We start from the raw sequence: 16,044 nt of genomic DNA, 5'->3' as shown, positions 1-16,044 counted from the left end.
TCCTTGTGATAAAGCTTTGTCTACCTGCAAACACAGTCAAAGGCTACAGCTGCAAACCAAAGCCAACTCTAACCATGGCCAAGAGCTCAAGGACAGAAGCAGCCACATGCTTTGGTCAGCCTTCTGTAACTTCAATTAGTACAAAGGAACCTTTTCCATGAACTACCTGCTGTTTTCTGATGACCTCTGGGATCTTTTCATTTAGCCCTAAAGCAAGAATCAAATATGACAAAAACCACAACTAAAAACCTAATTTAGACACAGAGTAATCTTCTGAGGCCAAAAGTCCATCTAAATGCAATGAAGATTTGCTTTCATTAAAGACAGAGGTGAGGACAAAATCTGCAGTGGAAGTTATGATATGCTAGAAAGCAACAAATGTGGATCACTGACCAAAACGATTATGTACTTGATGCAAATGCAGATTGCATATTGTTATATATATAGGACATTGTGTTTTTGTTTTCCCCATCCAGTCACTTATTTTCGGTGGTGAATACATGTTGTTAGAAGATGTCTTGTATGGTCTGAATCTTTGTTGTGTACTATTTTTTATAGTCTTAAGTTATAATGAAAAAAAACAAAAAGTAGGAACCAAACATAAAAGGTCTAGTAAAGCCAAAAATTAATTTCATATTGATTTTAAAGTGATCTAGCTGAGTTTTTACACTGAAAGCAAAGATTATAGCAATTGTAGTCCATGGTATTTATTTTCAGTCAAACCAAAGTTACATATAATTCTGCCTCTGCTGATACGGGATATTAACACTAACAATACACTCCCTTTCAAAGACTTGCACAGGCCAAATTGTTGGAATGCTGGTTTTCGAGACGACTCCAAACCCCAAAACTAGGATAACGCGTTATGGTGTAGTTGAAAATAGCATAGTCAGATGTCTGCTTAAAACCTAGAAACTTTACGTGTTGCTTTTCATGTGCTGTGCCAAGTCTGGATAACACTTTTCCCCCAACCAAGGGACCTCATAACCTGATGATGGTTATTGCTTTACAAACAGTTTCGACAGAAGGTGGCTGCTAGAGCTTAACGTATGTACCAGTTCCATGCGATGGAGCTGGTTCTTGCAAACTAAGCTCATCATTTATTCTTTGCTGAAGTCAGCAAATAGAGTTAGAGAGATACCCAGTCATCTATCACACCAAATAAAACGACATAACGGCTTTCAAAAGGGTTTTCCCACTTACCCAAAAGGCTTTCTGAAAGCTTCTACCTCTGCAAAAAAAAAAAAAAGAAAAAAAAAGAAAAAAAAGAAAAAAATTTAGAACAATTATGGCAGATTGCATGAAATGTGAGAACGTCACAGTAACTGCTACTTTTCATTCTGTTTGTCTTTGGGTCATGATCAGTGAATGGGAAGTTTACGATATGGTATCAAAAGAAAGATTGGGATTGGGAAGGATGGTTTTCAGTCATCTAGGATCCTACTGGAAGGACTATCTGAAGGGAAAATGGGTCTTTCAGGTGCATGTTCAAAGGCTTTGATGGACTGAAAGTAATCGAGAGAGCTGTACCATCAGGAGGGTGGCCTAAGACTACAATGCTAAAGTATGCATACCTCAGTTACCAAACTTTTGAAAGGAAGTCTCAGCCACAGAATGCATATACCTGTAGAGTTTTGCATGGGTTTTATATGAATACAATTTTAAAAAATAGCTGCTTGCACATTATACCAGAAAAACCTCCAAAACTGCAATTGCTTTGAAAATAGATTTTAGGTTTTTTGGAGTTTTCTGAAATGCTTGGTCTGTATTTTGATAATTGTGCATATTATGTAAAAATGTTGGTGGACCCATAAATGACCAGACTTTTTCTAAGAAAAATGTTGCTTTAATGCATTTCATGAATTTTTACTCTTATATCATTGCTTGCTAGTAATAGCAAATCTGCTTTTCTGCATCTGCTTTGCGTAGCTATTGTAAGGCTTTGAACTAATGTATGTATTTATTGCTTGAACTTCTGTGCATACCTTATAAAGCATAATGTCTGACAATTAAATGGCTCATGTACTCTTGCTTCTATCATAAGCTGATTATGGGGACTGTGATCTTTTGTATACAGCAAATTTTAACTGTAGCACAAACATCTGTTTATGTATTGGTGGAATATACCTGTTTTATTTATCTTTTTTGAGGTAAACTAATTTTTGATACTTTTCATTACTGTGTACTATGTTCATACTTTGAATTCTCTGACGTTAGAAGTCATGGTTGAAAATTGTAACAGCTGTTATTCGTTCTGTATTCATGGCTTTCACTGCTGAATAAAATAAAGGACCAAACCTAGGATTTGAAAGAAAACTGTCTACCTCTAACACCAGGGAGTTATCAGATTTTATTTTACATAGTTTTAGGCTACAAAGACACAATTGCTTAAACCTAGTGGGTTTAAGGCTTATATTCTATGTGGTTGGATTCATGGCACAGTTGTACTGTTTGAAAATCAATTAAAATTTCATGTGAATGTTACAAGTATTTGGTAGAATTACCACTAACTGGGTTTTCTTTAGATAAATCAGATTTGGAGAAAAGGTCATCAGCATTCTGTGTCTACAACTGCCTAACTTCATGAGAATGCATTTCTTTGTGATTAGGGAATCGAAGAATAGTCAGCTAGGAATAGAGCTACAGAAGTACACTTAAAATAAACCATCCTGGACTTTAACATCCCTGGGCAGATTCAGTCACAAAATCCATTAGACTATTTTGTAAAGTTTTCAAATTGGACATTCACATTTTGGGGTATTTGTGAGACTTCATCCTACATATGCCAATATTAACATGCATTCGGACAATAGCTTTATTAATGCCATAAAGCTGTTGAAAGGAACATGGCTTACCCTTGTTATTTCACTAGTTCAGGTTGCAATGAAAGGGTTTTTTTGTCCATGAACACTTGGCAAATCTTACTTAGCCAAAAAAAAGAAAAAGAAAGGATGTACATTTTCCTATAGAATTAATGTATGAACAGTGTGTCACTGCTGTTGGATGTAAAAATGTATATGAAACCATTTCATTCACTTGATTACCTTTCTGAAGTATAAATAAAAAATCTAATACTTTTGGACCCATTTATAACCCCTAGGATTTTATTCGTTCGGAGAGACCATCTTCCCTGCCAGAACCAAGTCATAAATTTGTGTACACATGTCCCACGATTTGTTTAAATCATTTTCTTAGGAATTGGGGATTCATAAACCAAACCATACTCAAGTTCAGTCAGTAAAAGTGGGGGCTGCTTGTCAAATGCATTCCATTAAAAACTATCTTCAGGTTCAAATTGGCTTCCTCATATAATCGCCTCGTGGTTTCACGTTTTTTATTCTGATAGAATTTGACGTCGTAAATTCTGAATCTTAAAAAAAAAAGGAAACGTGATAAATTTACTCTTTAACTTTTTGACTTTATCCTTTCTTTTTTGCCTCCTCCAGTGTCAGTCACACCCATGGCATCCCACCATGGTCTAGGAGAATGTACAGGGAGAGTGTAAGTAGCTTTCTGACGGAATCCTTCTTATGCCTCTAGGGATCAGACCCATACCTTTCTAAGTGGCCAAAACAGGCAAGCTAGGGCCTCTGCAGCAGGAAAGTTTGCCTTTTTCTTGAACTTCAAAAAATATTCCTAAATCTGTTGTAATCAGAAGTAAAAGGAAAATGAATATGTTGAATATATTTTTACTTTATGTATAATTTAATATTTTCTGTCATCCAGTGAAAGAGTACCTTGACTAAAGAGCTTTCCATAGGATACAAAAATTTTTTAAAAGAAATGTGACCATGAGATTAATTTTTTTGAACCTTGGGATTCAGTTTTCACTGTCGATTAGTTGAAAGTAAATGAATACCAACTTGCCGCCATCCAGTGTATTTTGGTAACTCATTAAAGGCTACATAACAAGATGTGAACCCAGTCCTCCAACTCTCTATGCTTTAGTATATAGGGAGCGCAATTTAGAGATTAAGACTAGTAACTTAAGAAAAAAATAAAACTGATTTGGCAAACATTCTGTCCTTAAACCTGTGTTCAAACTCATGTCGCCCTCTAAAACACCGTGTTGCCCACATATATTGTGTTGGGTCAATGGAGGTTTCAGCTGCTTTGTAGAATGCTGGTCACTAAATTATTGTGAACTTTTAAAAAATTAAAAGAAAAACAAAAAAGGTGTCAACTTAGAATCTAAATAGAATAGAAAAACAGGTGGCAACCAGATTCTAACCATTTCCCCGGGCAGAAGGAATGGAAGCTAAGTATTTAACTAAGGAAAATTTGGGTGAGCACCAAGCTGAGAGTCCTTGGACTTGAACTGTGCACAAACATTTAAGTGTTCTACCTAGTGCCCTTCATCAGAGAAAGGAGTTCTGGACAGCTAATCCACAAGAAACCAAATCAACAGAACCTCAATAGAAATATTTCATCTGGAGACATTAGACCTAGACGTTAAAAGTCTTAGAATAACAGCAACAGTTTGCTACCTATGCCAGGCATTTATTTAGTTTTGACCTCTTTGGTAGTAGAGATGGGCTCAAAAATTAATAAAAAGGAATAACATTCCTAAGAATTAAATAAATTTTAAAATCATTTTACAGATCAGACTGGTTTCCCAGTAGCCATGAAAGGCCGTGTGAACCTCATGAAATATTCCATATCTAGGTTGTCTCCAGTTCCTGACACCTGGTTCTCATGGATGTTCCCCTTAGTTGCCACTGTTGAATGTCGATTTAACACTCATTCTGATGCAAAATCAGTTCTGTTTGTTATTGGTAATATTTATTTCACCTTTCATTGCCCCCTCATTTTAGAACTAACCTTATGGTAGTCTCCACCATGAAATGGAAATATTTCATTAATATTCTTCCCTGCATAAATTTAAAGCTGTTATTATTGAATAATGTATGTGTCAGTAGTTGTCATTTTGCTGAAGGAGCTGTCTTGGGCAGATAATTATGACTCTCCTAATTTTCTAAGGGGGATGTTCTGGAACTACAATTGTTATTTCTAGCATTTTGAAAAATTATTAGGTCATTTGAAGAGCACATATGATACATAAAATTTGAGAGATAGTCACATTGAGATCAGGTGTCTAAAAAGAGGCTTCAGTCACCTTAGCAGAAGTTAAATGACATATAAGGTTTATTTCCAAGGAACCTAATCAAAATCAGGAGCAAGAGTTTTTTATGATATGCCCACAAACTCAGAAATTATGGCTTGAATGAAAGAGAATTCATCTTTCTGTAATTCGGGTCTCTGGTAAGCAATGATATTGAAGCCCATTAGGAGGCGTTCGTGCTCACAGTGACTGAGTTCAAAAGGTGGATTTTATGTCAATAAGCGTTACTTTTCCACAGGCCCACAGAAACCTCCCACTCACCTTTTGACTTTTAGGGAAACACTGACAGTATTGAATAATTGAAAATTTTCCTGACTGATCTATAACAGCATCTGTTTTGGTGCAAGAGACTTCGGATTCCAGCCCATTGGAAAGAGAGGATGCTGATGGAGGCTAACCAGCTGGGATGCGTTACTCCTTACACCAAAGGGACTGGGGGCGAATGTAGGATCTGGGCCTGAAATGGAGAACTGGTTTCAGGTAATTTGCCAACTCTCACTGATTTGTGGTGGCTACCTGGACTGCCTGACACATTAAATAGGGTTTCAATAAATACCTGACAATGGATAGCATAGTGAAGTAGTGAAGGCCATATCTTCACCACCAGCAGATGTGACATCATCTACTAGTGACTTCTGCCATGAGAATAGGAAAGGGAGTAGGACATGAGGTCCACTGATTTGCCAATCCTTGTTTGGTCCCTCACTGGCAATGAGATCTGAGAAGTATTCACACTGTGGGCCAAAATCTGGGAGGGTTATTGGTGGATAGGATCTAGGAGTTGGGAATAATTCCAAGCTGGGACCTTTGGTGCTAAAACAGGTTAAGTGGAAAGTGTCATTGGTGAGAATATTACATTTGATGAATTTTGGTTAGACATAAAGCTGTAAATATTGATCTCTGTGCTTGGTAGGCCCTCAGAGTAGAAATTTCTACCTCCTTACCATTCTTCCACGGGGACATGCGTTCTTCAAGTCAACTGGGCAGGGTCCAGGTAAAAGGTTAGCAAGGATTTGTCCCCTTGAAAGATTCTAGATGAGAAGTTTGATTTCATCGTGGCTCTCAATGTTATCGCCCAAATGTGTTATTTATATTCAGGAGTTAAACTTCTTTCCACCCACCTCCCCTTCCCCTTCCCCAAAAGGAGTTGATGTTATAAGGACCTCATAAATTTCTTCATCCCTCTCTGGGGATTAAATTTCTAGCAGGGTACAGAACTGTTGGATGAGAGCCTGCTCTAGGACTTAGGAATCGTGTACAAGCTTACAAGAAACAATCACAGAATCCTAAATAGCAGTATAGATAAATGTAACGGGGGAACTTCAAGGACATTCCAGGCCTATGGGGTAAGTAGCAAATGCCCACATAATTTGTCCTGTTGCTACTTTTTAAAGATACATAATGGGTAGAAAAAAAATCATTGGTCTCATCCAACTTAACATGTTCTATTCTAAAATTGGCATGTAATTGAATCAAATACATCAAATATGACCCTGTGATGAGGAAGCCAGCCTAGCACATGGTGTAGAAGGCACTGAACTAGGTCTCTGAAGACTTGGCTTCTACCTGTGATTCTTCCACTGACTCAGTAGGTTGCCTTGAACAGATTACTTCACCATTTATGTCATGGTTTACTCATCCGTTTAGAAAAACAGGGTGTTTCACCAACACCCTTGAAGGTCCCTTTCAGCTTCTATGTCATCTAATTCACTGTCAAAAAAGGTAAACCTGATGATTGAATTTAGTAATCATGACCTAGGTAATCATTTTTTGAAAAGATTTTTTTTAAAAAAAGCAAAGGTGTGCAGCTTTCAAGAGCTAATCAATATCTAACTTCAGTAAATAACAAGTCATTTGTTCTGATTGGGGGAAGCTGGCTTGGAATGAGGAGACTAGAGGACTGGGAATCGCAAAGGATTGGTTTCTAAGCGCCTTCACCACTAATTGGCTGTACAGCTGTAGGTCATAGTCGCTGGCTGTGCATTGCGTTGAAAGTGCTGTAGGGAGAGAAAGAACTAAATAAAGAAGTGGGGCAGAAAATGAAAGCAGGAGGAAAAAATCATCGCTGGCTGGTCTGAGTAGATTCTGAATCCGTCTGCAGAAGCCGGAGGGCTTTGTAGTCCAAGGGTTCAGGTTCCTGAGCTGCAGGCTGAGGGTGGTAATTATACCCACCTCACAGGTCTTCTCAGGGAAAACCGATTAACTCAATTCACTCAACAAATATTTACTTGGTGTCGACGACAAACCAGACCCTGTTCTAGGCCCTGGAGAGCATAGCAGTGGACAGAGCCCAACAGAGAGCCCCACGCTTGCATCCTACTGAGAATAAAATAATCGTAAGTACTTCACGCAAGTGCCTGACACGTAGGAGTTGCTCCGTAAGTGTTAGTCATATCATTGTTGCTATTGCTATTAGGGGAGTGAAGAAAGAGATCACATTTCAAATATATTCGCCAGAAACTTCTTTGCATAGGATTTGACTTTTCAATATCGATAAGTGATTCACTTTCTCCTCCGTTGGTCTCCTTTTTCTTTTCAATTCTCTGTGGTTTGGTTTCATTCAATAAATCCAACTCTTGGGTTGCCTGTCAGCTGACAGATGGGTGCCAGATTTACCAACTGATTCAGAAAAAACCTTAATATAAAGAAAAACGAATACAAATGGCAATTCAGATTAAGAAAATGCCGTGTCATCACCTCATTCTTACCCCAGGTGATGGAGGGGGTGGTCCACTGACCTCAGCCTATAATTATCTTTCCAATCTATTGCTATGACCTACACCTACTGTGCTTAGCTGGGCTTTCCCTTTCAGTTTTCAAGAGTCCAGATTGGAAGCCAACATAAAACATTAACTCTTTCTTTCTCTTTATAATTGCTGCCAAAGCAATTCTAATTCTACCTCAGGCAGTATGGGTTCCTCTGGTTGAGTAGAGGAAAACAGAAGTGTAACAACAAGCTGCGGACCAAAATTAATATTTTAAGACTTTTCTGGCTACATTTCGATTATCTTTAATTTATTTTAAAATTCTCTAGTGTAGATAATATGGCTTATAATGTGTGTGTGTAAATTAATTTTATACTGGATTCTTGGTATCAGATAATATGTTAAGTTCCTTATTCAGTTACCCTGCTCCAAAGATGACCAGTTAACACTGAAAAGAAGGTAACCAGGAGTCTACTCTCCAGAGGTGGTTTTGGCAAACACTTGGAACATCTTTATCTAAATCCACCCAGAAGGTTGGCTAATTAGCAAAATGGACATGAAGAATTTACTTTATTAGTAGAATGAGTAGAATTAAAGATTTCTGATTGGTTGGGGAAAATGTGCCGGCCCTTCTGCTCTTGTAGGAACAGGGTATAACGGTCTGGCAGGCTAGCAGTGCAGCATCTCAGGTTGGCACCAAGTCCATTTGGTTCTGTGTTTCACTACTTGCCAGAGGTTCTCTTACCTGATTCAAATAGATGGTTAACCTCTCATTCCTCTAACATCTGTAATGCCTGACTCTTGTCAGAGTGCCTAAAAGGGAAGAGAGTGGGGACTTCCCTGACTTGACAGGAATTGGTTAGAGAATATTGGTGTGTTTGTTTGCTTAATAAAGGTTTGTACTTGGGGCAGAATTTAAGACTTACTTTCGTTATAATATACCACCTTATCAGGGCAGAGGGGGGAAGGAGGGAGTAATTTCCCTACCTCAGTGACACCTGAATGACATTTATCCAAAGACCATGACAATGGTAAAAATCCCTATATGATGCGGCATTCACAACAATGGGCGATAGCAGAGTGTGCCCCAGGTGCCCTCATAAGCTTTGCTAAATGGCTTCTAGTCTACCTGCATAGATAATTAAATGTTGGGAACCGCAAATGCAGAATAAGTGATTAGAAAAATAAATTTATGACTTTATTCTTTAACTTTATTCTTAACATGGAGGATTTAATTCAGTCCAGGGAACTTTCATTGAGCATCTACTATATAAGAGAGAAGCTAGGAGCCAGTGTTACAAAACTGAAGAGTCCTTGCCTTGAAGAATTTAGTGTTCATTGTGAGGGACACAGATACATAAATTGAGATTACAACCAATGTAGAGGTATGCACAGAGTGGGTTGGTAGAAGAGATCAGTGTGGGCATTGTTTGGGTTTCTTGCAGATGACAGTTGAGGCAAATCTTGCACATCACCCCACCCCCCACCCCGCTTCCTAGGCTTCTGTTGAGAAGGCAGCAACCTCCCCGACCCCAAAGAGGCAATAGTTGTCTCCCCCAAATATCTCTTTACCAATCTCTTGATGAAGACTTCAACGTGAACATCCTATTAGAGCACACTGGAGATTGGAGACATTATCTAAAACAGAGATTCCTAATGAAGGAGCTGATTGTGGAAAGGAAAAGAAAGCCGGTTCCTGAACACAGCTGAGAGCAATCAGTGCTTAATCCACTTTCTAGACCAGCAGCCGGAGGAGTCCCAGAATCCTTTGCCATGGGGCTTATCAGCTCCATTCTCCAGAGCTCTGCCTGCCTCCCTGCCCCATCAGACTTCTCACCCTCGCAGGGATACAAGGTCTGGTATGAGAGACAAATAAGGAAAACTTCCTTGGGCGTCGTCTGGCTTTGCATCAAGTCAATTCTCAAGAGGGCTGAATCTTATTTTGAAGATGCTGAACACCAGAGGAATTAAGAATACAATCATCTTCAATACGAACCCTCCATTGCCATGGAAAGCTACTTAAAAGTCTCCTTGACAGAGTTTACAAATGTATTTTGAAAATCTTACTGTCGGTACGTACTTCAACCCTTTCAATAACGGCTAGAATTTAACAAAAGAAAAGAAAAGCGCGTCTCCGCTGGCTGGAGCAAGGCAGAGGGAGAGCTTGAAGATGGCGCCGGGCCGCCGGCCTCCTCCAGGAGAGCGTCCCCGCGGGCCTCCAGATGACCGGCCCCTCAGGCCGATGGTGCAAGACCAGCAAATGACCCTCCTTCAGTCTGGACGCCTCTCCTTCAGCCACTTCTGCACTGGGCCCTGGAGCAGGTGAGTTTGCAAGCGGGCGTGAGCTCTTCAATAGCTGTCTCAGGTCACTATGGGTCTATGGAGGCCAGACCCGTTGGTTTTCAAAGCTAGATGTTTGAAGGGTCCTCTCTCAGGCGCAGGTCTTAAAAGAGTCTCTGCCCAGGCACTACCCTAGGCAAATTCTCATATGTCATCTTATTTGATGCTCCTAAACAGTCTGCAGTATGTGAAATTTCCCCATTTATCATATAGGGAAACTGAGAGTTGGAAAGCGGTACAGTGACATCACTAATGTTGCAGAATTAACAAAAAAGCTGGGATTCAAATGTAGACCTTCAATTTTTCCACAACTGCTTACATGTGAAGTGTGACTTTGGTTTTGCACATAGACACATTTTAATGAGGGAATGATAAATTCTCATTGACATTGAAATTCTAAAGTGCTAAAGTTACCTGGATTATGTGCAATATTTGCAGGAAGTGATTGCAAGAGCAAGTGTTTTTAGAGACCTAAATTCCGTATTTCTGTAACAGACATGGCTGTTTTCAATTTGTTTATTCCTTTGTGGTCTGCTTAATTTCTCAAATGAGTTAAGGCAATAACAGGAGTACTTTGTTTTTGTTTTTTTGGCCCCCAGTAAATCACTGGGTACTACTTTTGAAATTAACAACACTGTGTGTTAGCTGGCCTGTGGAAATCTTAGTGGAGGCTGTGATAGGACATATTTGGAGCCTGTGGTTTATGGTTATTGTTCTTTTGGAGATCAAGAGTCTCATCCCTTGCAACTTCAGGTGACTCGGACATTAAGCCACTATCTGTCAAAGGCCTGCTTGAAGTGATGTGTCTTGAAGTCAGGGACCCCTTGTCTTACTTGTTATCAATACTCAGTACTAACTGTGTGGCTAGGACCGAGAGGTCCTCAGTACAGTGAATCACATTTAAACGATGTGGTTTAATGCAAACACTTCGGCTTTTTTATCAAAGGATGTTTTATTACTGAAACTTCTTTTATTATCCACTGTGTTTCTTTTCTCCTTGTTATCTATTTTATGTGATGTCTGGAGGTACAATAAACCTTGGATCAGTTGGCTAGCTTAATTGAAAAATGTTTTGAAAAGAAAAGTTAAAAAGCAAAACAAAATATATTGAAAACCATTTCCACACCAATTTCTTCCCTCGGTTAGTTCAGTTGTAAGAAATGGAGAACAAAAGCATTACCAACCAAGGCTTTTAGCGGAAACATAATTGCTTACACATCCAGATACATCAGCAGAGTTTGCCACACGCGATTAGGCAGCCAATTATGTTGAAAATGTGCTTGCTCATTCAGGAGACCACGCCCCAGGGCTCGCCCACTTACTCCTCAATCCTTAAGTTCGGTTGGCGTGAGTTCATTCTCATTAGCCACTTGTTGAGAAATATAATGGGGCCACCAGTAGTAAGAACCATTTGGGTGCAAATAAAAGAGCTAATGTCTTCAACAAATCCCACCTGAGGCCAGGAAGGCCTCCCTCCAGCCTTTCCTAATAACTCAAGTAGAGTCGTTCTATCAAAGGATGCTAGTAGTTAGTGAATAGCTTTGTGCCAGGTACTGTCAACAGTGCATCATTTAAAAATGTAAGACATCACAGAGATGGATCAAATTCTAAATTTTTAGTTTATGTATCACATGAAGAGTTGTTCAATTTAAAAGAAAAGCAGGGTCCTGTTGTATATTTGGTCTCCATTCTCACCTCCTCAACTGAAGTTAATTTAGTTTTCAATTCTCATTGAAAATTGGTCAATGTGTTGGTGATTTGGAAACCCAGCTTTCCGTGTCTTGAAATTCTTTCTAACCGTTAACACTGATTTTTTTTTTTTCTGGAATGGCCTTAAAGGTGGCACAGCCATTATACATTCCTTAATCTCATCCTGAATATCCAAGTAAAGCAAGATCATCTTTTTTTTTTTTTTCTTTTTTTCCCCCTGGAAGTGCAGAGAAATATTTTGCAGCAGCTGGGCTTCAGGTATTCAGAAGACCCAAGATGACAGGTGAAGGTGACTGTCCCATTTTTTTGGTCAAATAGAATTTAGCTATACAGCTGATTGCTTAATATGTCATCCTTTAGGTCAACCTAGTCGTGTTTGGAACAACTATGTGTTGGAAATTAGTTCTCCTGGGATAATAAGTGCTAAATGTTGTTCTCATTCCCAGCAGGCTACACGTAAAATGCAGGAGATGAAACCAGGATGCTAGCTAGCCAACTAAGCAGAAAGAGTAGCATGCCTTCCACTTTGACAACAAATTCCATTGTTTTCCTCAGAGGGTTTGTTGATTTCCTGGCCATCATCACCCCAGACAAAGTATAATGTAAAAACTATACATTTGTGTGTCAAGCTGAGCGTTGGTTTCTGTATTAGTTTCCTGTTGCTGTTCTCATAAATTACCATGAACTCAGTAGCTTAAAACAATATAAGATTGTCTTCCATATGCTCATCACGGGTCTCAGTGAAGTAAAATCAGGGTGTCTACAGGGCTGTGTTCTCTTCTGGAGGCACTAGGGGGAAATCTGTTTTCTTACCTATACCAGCTTCTAGAAGCCTCCCACAGTAGTTGGCTTGTGGCCTTCTCCCTCTGTCTTCAAAGCCAGCAACAGTGGGTGAAGACCTTCTCACATCACTCGGACCTCTTCTGCCTCCCTCTTCCACTTATAAGGATCCTTGTGATGATACTGGATGGTATATCCATTAGGCTAATCCAGAATAATCTGTATTTTAGGTGCAGCTAATTATCAACCTTAATTCCATCTACATCCTTAATTCTCCTTTGCCATGGAACCTAACAAATTCACAGGTTCCTGGAATTAGGATGTAGACATCTTGGCTGGGGGACGGGGTGTTATTTTGCCTACCACAGCCTCATTTTCATTTTGACTGATAAACATTAAAAAAATGTTTTCAACTAAAATTTCCAGAAGCTGCCTGCAGACAGTAAAGAGGAAAACAGTTTCCAGCCAAGTCCATTCTTTGCTCTTACCATTATCTTTAAATGGCTCTGCTAGTAGCCAACGGATTTTTAAGATTCAATGATCTCTGGTTCCATATTGTCTGTATTCTAACTTCACTGAGCCCCTTCCCTCCCCTCTTGCCTTTGTGTGGGCAGTGCAGCTCTGCTCTCAGTAACGAGCCCCTCTGCCACAGAGCAGACCTTTTGAAGAGTACCTACTTTTCATCATGCCAAAGTATGAGCTCACACACGTTCACTCTTGCCTTTGTTCCCTCCAGGCTTCCATACCTCATGAGTTGCCTCTTTGCTTTCAGGGGGAATCAAGGTAGCAGACCTCAACAGCATTCTGTTTCAGGGGTTGAGGAGAGGCAGCAGAGAGGGGATTTAGGTTATATCCAATGACCACCTCTTTCCTGGGTTTGCCCTCACAGCAGCTGGAGAGCTTGGAGGTGCTAAGCCCTCTGATTTAGAACTACACAGGTCTGAAGGCTGAGCATTTTCTATGAAGGGCCTTCATCTTTGGAATTCCCTCTCCAAGGCTATTGACCTATATGGCTTGAAGTAAATTCTATCTCACTAGTAAAGTGGATTTCACAGTTAATATGGCCAAGCTGATTTGGATTATTTATTTTCAATGTTAGCCACAGTTGTCGAACTCTCAGATGTGTGCAAGAATTGAACGCATCTTTAGAAATCTCGGGAACAAATGGCACTGTCTGAGACAGGAGAGGGATTGGTTGTAACCTTCTTTTTGTGTTGCCCGTGACTTGCTGTAAAACTGAATTGCAGCCTATGCTCTGTGGTTATTTCTTCCATGTTGTTTTTTGTCAAGCTAACCTACTTGACCCGTTCCTGTGTTTGATTTCTTAGGATGTCTCTCTATCTTGATAGCACATGACTGACAAAAATAAATGTAAATAAAGCACGCAGTATATCTGCATATCAAGTCAGCTGCACGGGCCTGTGAGGAGAACTGGAGTAAGGTGGACCTGAAGGAAGTTATTAGCTCTCCAGCAGGGGCGAAGAGAAAAGCCAGTTCTGTCAAACGTGAATGTTGAAACAAAAGGAAATCACCCCGTCCCCAATGCTCTGGGCTGAATCTGCCTTCCTGGGGTCTTATTCTGGTTCAGAGATAGCTCTGTCCTTGAAGTACTCTCTGTTGAGTGACACTAGTCCATGGTATCAAGTAGTGTTTAAAATACCTAGATTAAAAGCCTTCTGCATTTAATGTCTCAGCTCCGACAGGTATATAAACCAAAATGAACTTGCAAATTTCATTGAAGTTTTATCCTCTAACTCAGGCTAGTCCCTAATGTCACAATTTCCACATTCCTGACAAAGAACCTTTTACTCTATAACCAAGTTCCCGGTCACAGTTGGCAGCTGGCCCATCCAGCGGGGGAAGGTGACTTTCGTGGTGTCCTCACTCGTGCAGGGGTGCAGGTTAACATCCTCCTTGAGCAACGAGGGGACTAATATTCTGCTCTTTGTTCAAAGCTCTGAAGGATCAATGTATGAGATGTGATACTGGAATTGATGCTATTCCTGTCCTGAAAGCATTAACTTCAGTTCCCTTCCTAAGTAGAAGAGGTGAAGGGATGTGACTCTTAGCACTGCCTGAGTAAATACTTTTTTTTTTTTTAAATCAAATTTCAGCCTAAAATGCTTTGAGTTTCAATTAAGACAGGTAGATAACAGCTCTTCTTACAGGTTCGTGCTAATGTGAAATAGACCATGGGTTTCAGGTACATTCAGACCAAGCAGTGCAGCTGTTTTTTATGGATTCAATGGATGTTCGACTAAACGTGGCTGATGTGTCCCTTAGCTCATCCACCATCTCACAGGGAGCCCACTTCCAGTCATGCTGCTCTTGGAAATGTCCCAGCAACTGTTGCATCGCTAGCAGAATTTCTACACCTAAGGGATGGTGTATTTATAGACCCCGTGACCGCTACCTACTGAGTAGCATTGGTACAATTGCTTTCTTAGGTTTCTGACACAGGAGCTAGAAGCAATGGTTTGTGTGTACAGCTCTGCTGCTCTCTCCTGAGGCTCTACATTAGAAGAAAGTGGGCTTATGAACACAGTAGTAGGTGACGTGGTCAAGGATGGCTGAACTCAGAAGCAGGTTCAAGTTGAACCTGCTGAACTGAATGAATCTGCTCAAGGCCCAGCAGTGAGTCGAAGGTCCTCTTGTTGGGGAGCAATTCTTCTTCAGGACAGGAAGAGAATGGTCACTATCCAGGCTGTTCTCAAAGCTCAGGTGGCCTCAGCATTGGACAAGATGGGGTCCTGCAGTTCATACACCTAAAGAAAGCATTTCAGCATATCTTGAGTCCTGATGGACTAAACAGTCAATGATTACTTTGTAGGGATTCTTTCCAGCTTTGAGACATAATTGGCAAGTAAAATTGTAATCTATTTAAAGTGTACACCATGATGATTTAATACATGTGTATATTGTGAAAGGATTCCCTCGTTTAAGTAACACACCTGTTGATTGCTTTGTTTTGTAGAACAGCCTAACTCACCAGTCCCAGTGCAGTCCACCCATGATACCCTGACCCTCTCCCATTACTCTGCTCACTCTGGGCCCCTGCCAGGTGCTTACCCTGTGCCTGATCACAACTGGGGTTCATCAGGTCCCACGTGGCTGAACTGACATGCTACAAAGCATGTACAAAACTTCTCTAAATCACCCTGTAGGACTTATTTCTTTTCCTGTTAATTAGCAAACATGGACTTTCAATGGTGGCCAACAATTTTTTTTTTTTTTTTTTAGAATATGTTCATATTGTGTGTCCAAGACGTACAGGAACAGTGTTGTATAACTGTTGGCATTGTCCTGGCAACTAAAGTCAGTCCCCAGCACTCATTTGGATATATTGCTTTCAACTTTCACTGCTTTATGTAATCTGCTTCTGTATCT

This window comes from Grampus griseus (genome assembly GCF_964374135.1).
Source record: "Grampus griseus genome assembly, chromosome: 9".
Lineage (NCBI taxonomy): Eukaryota > Metazoa > Chordata > Mammalia > Artiodactyla > Delphinidae > Grampus > Grampus griseus.
The sequence above is the reverse complement of the archived record's forward strand: the minus strand, read 5'-3'. Positions refer to the sequence as shown.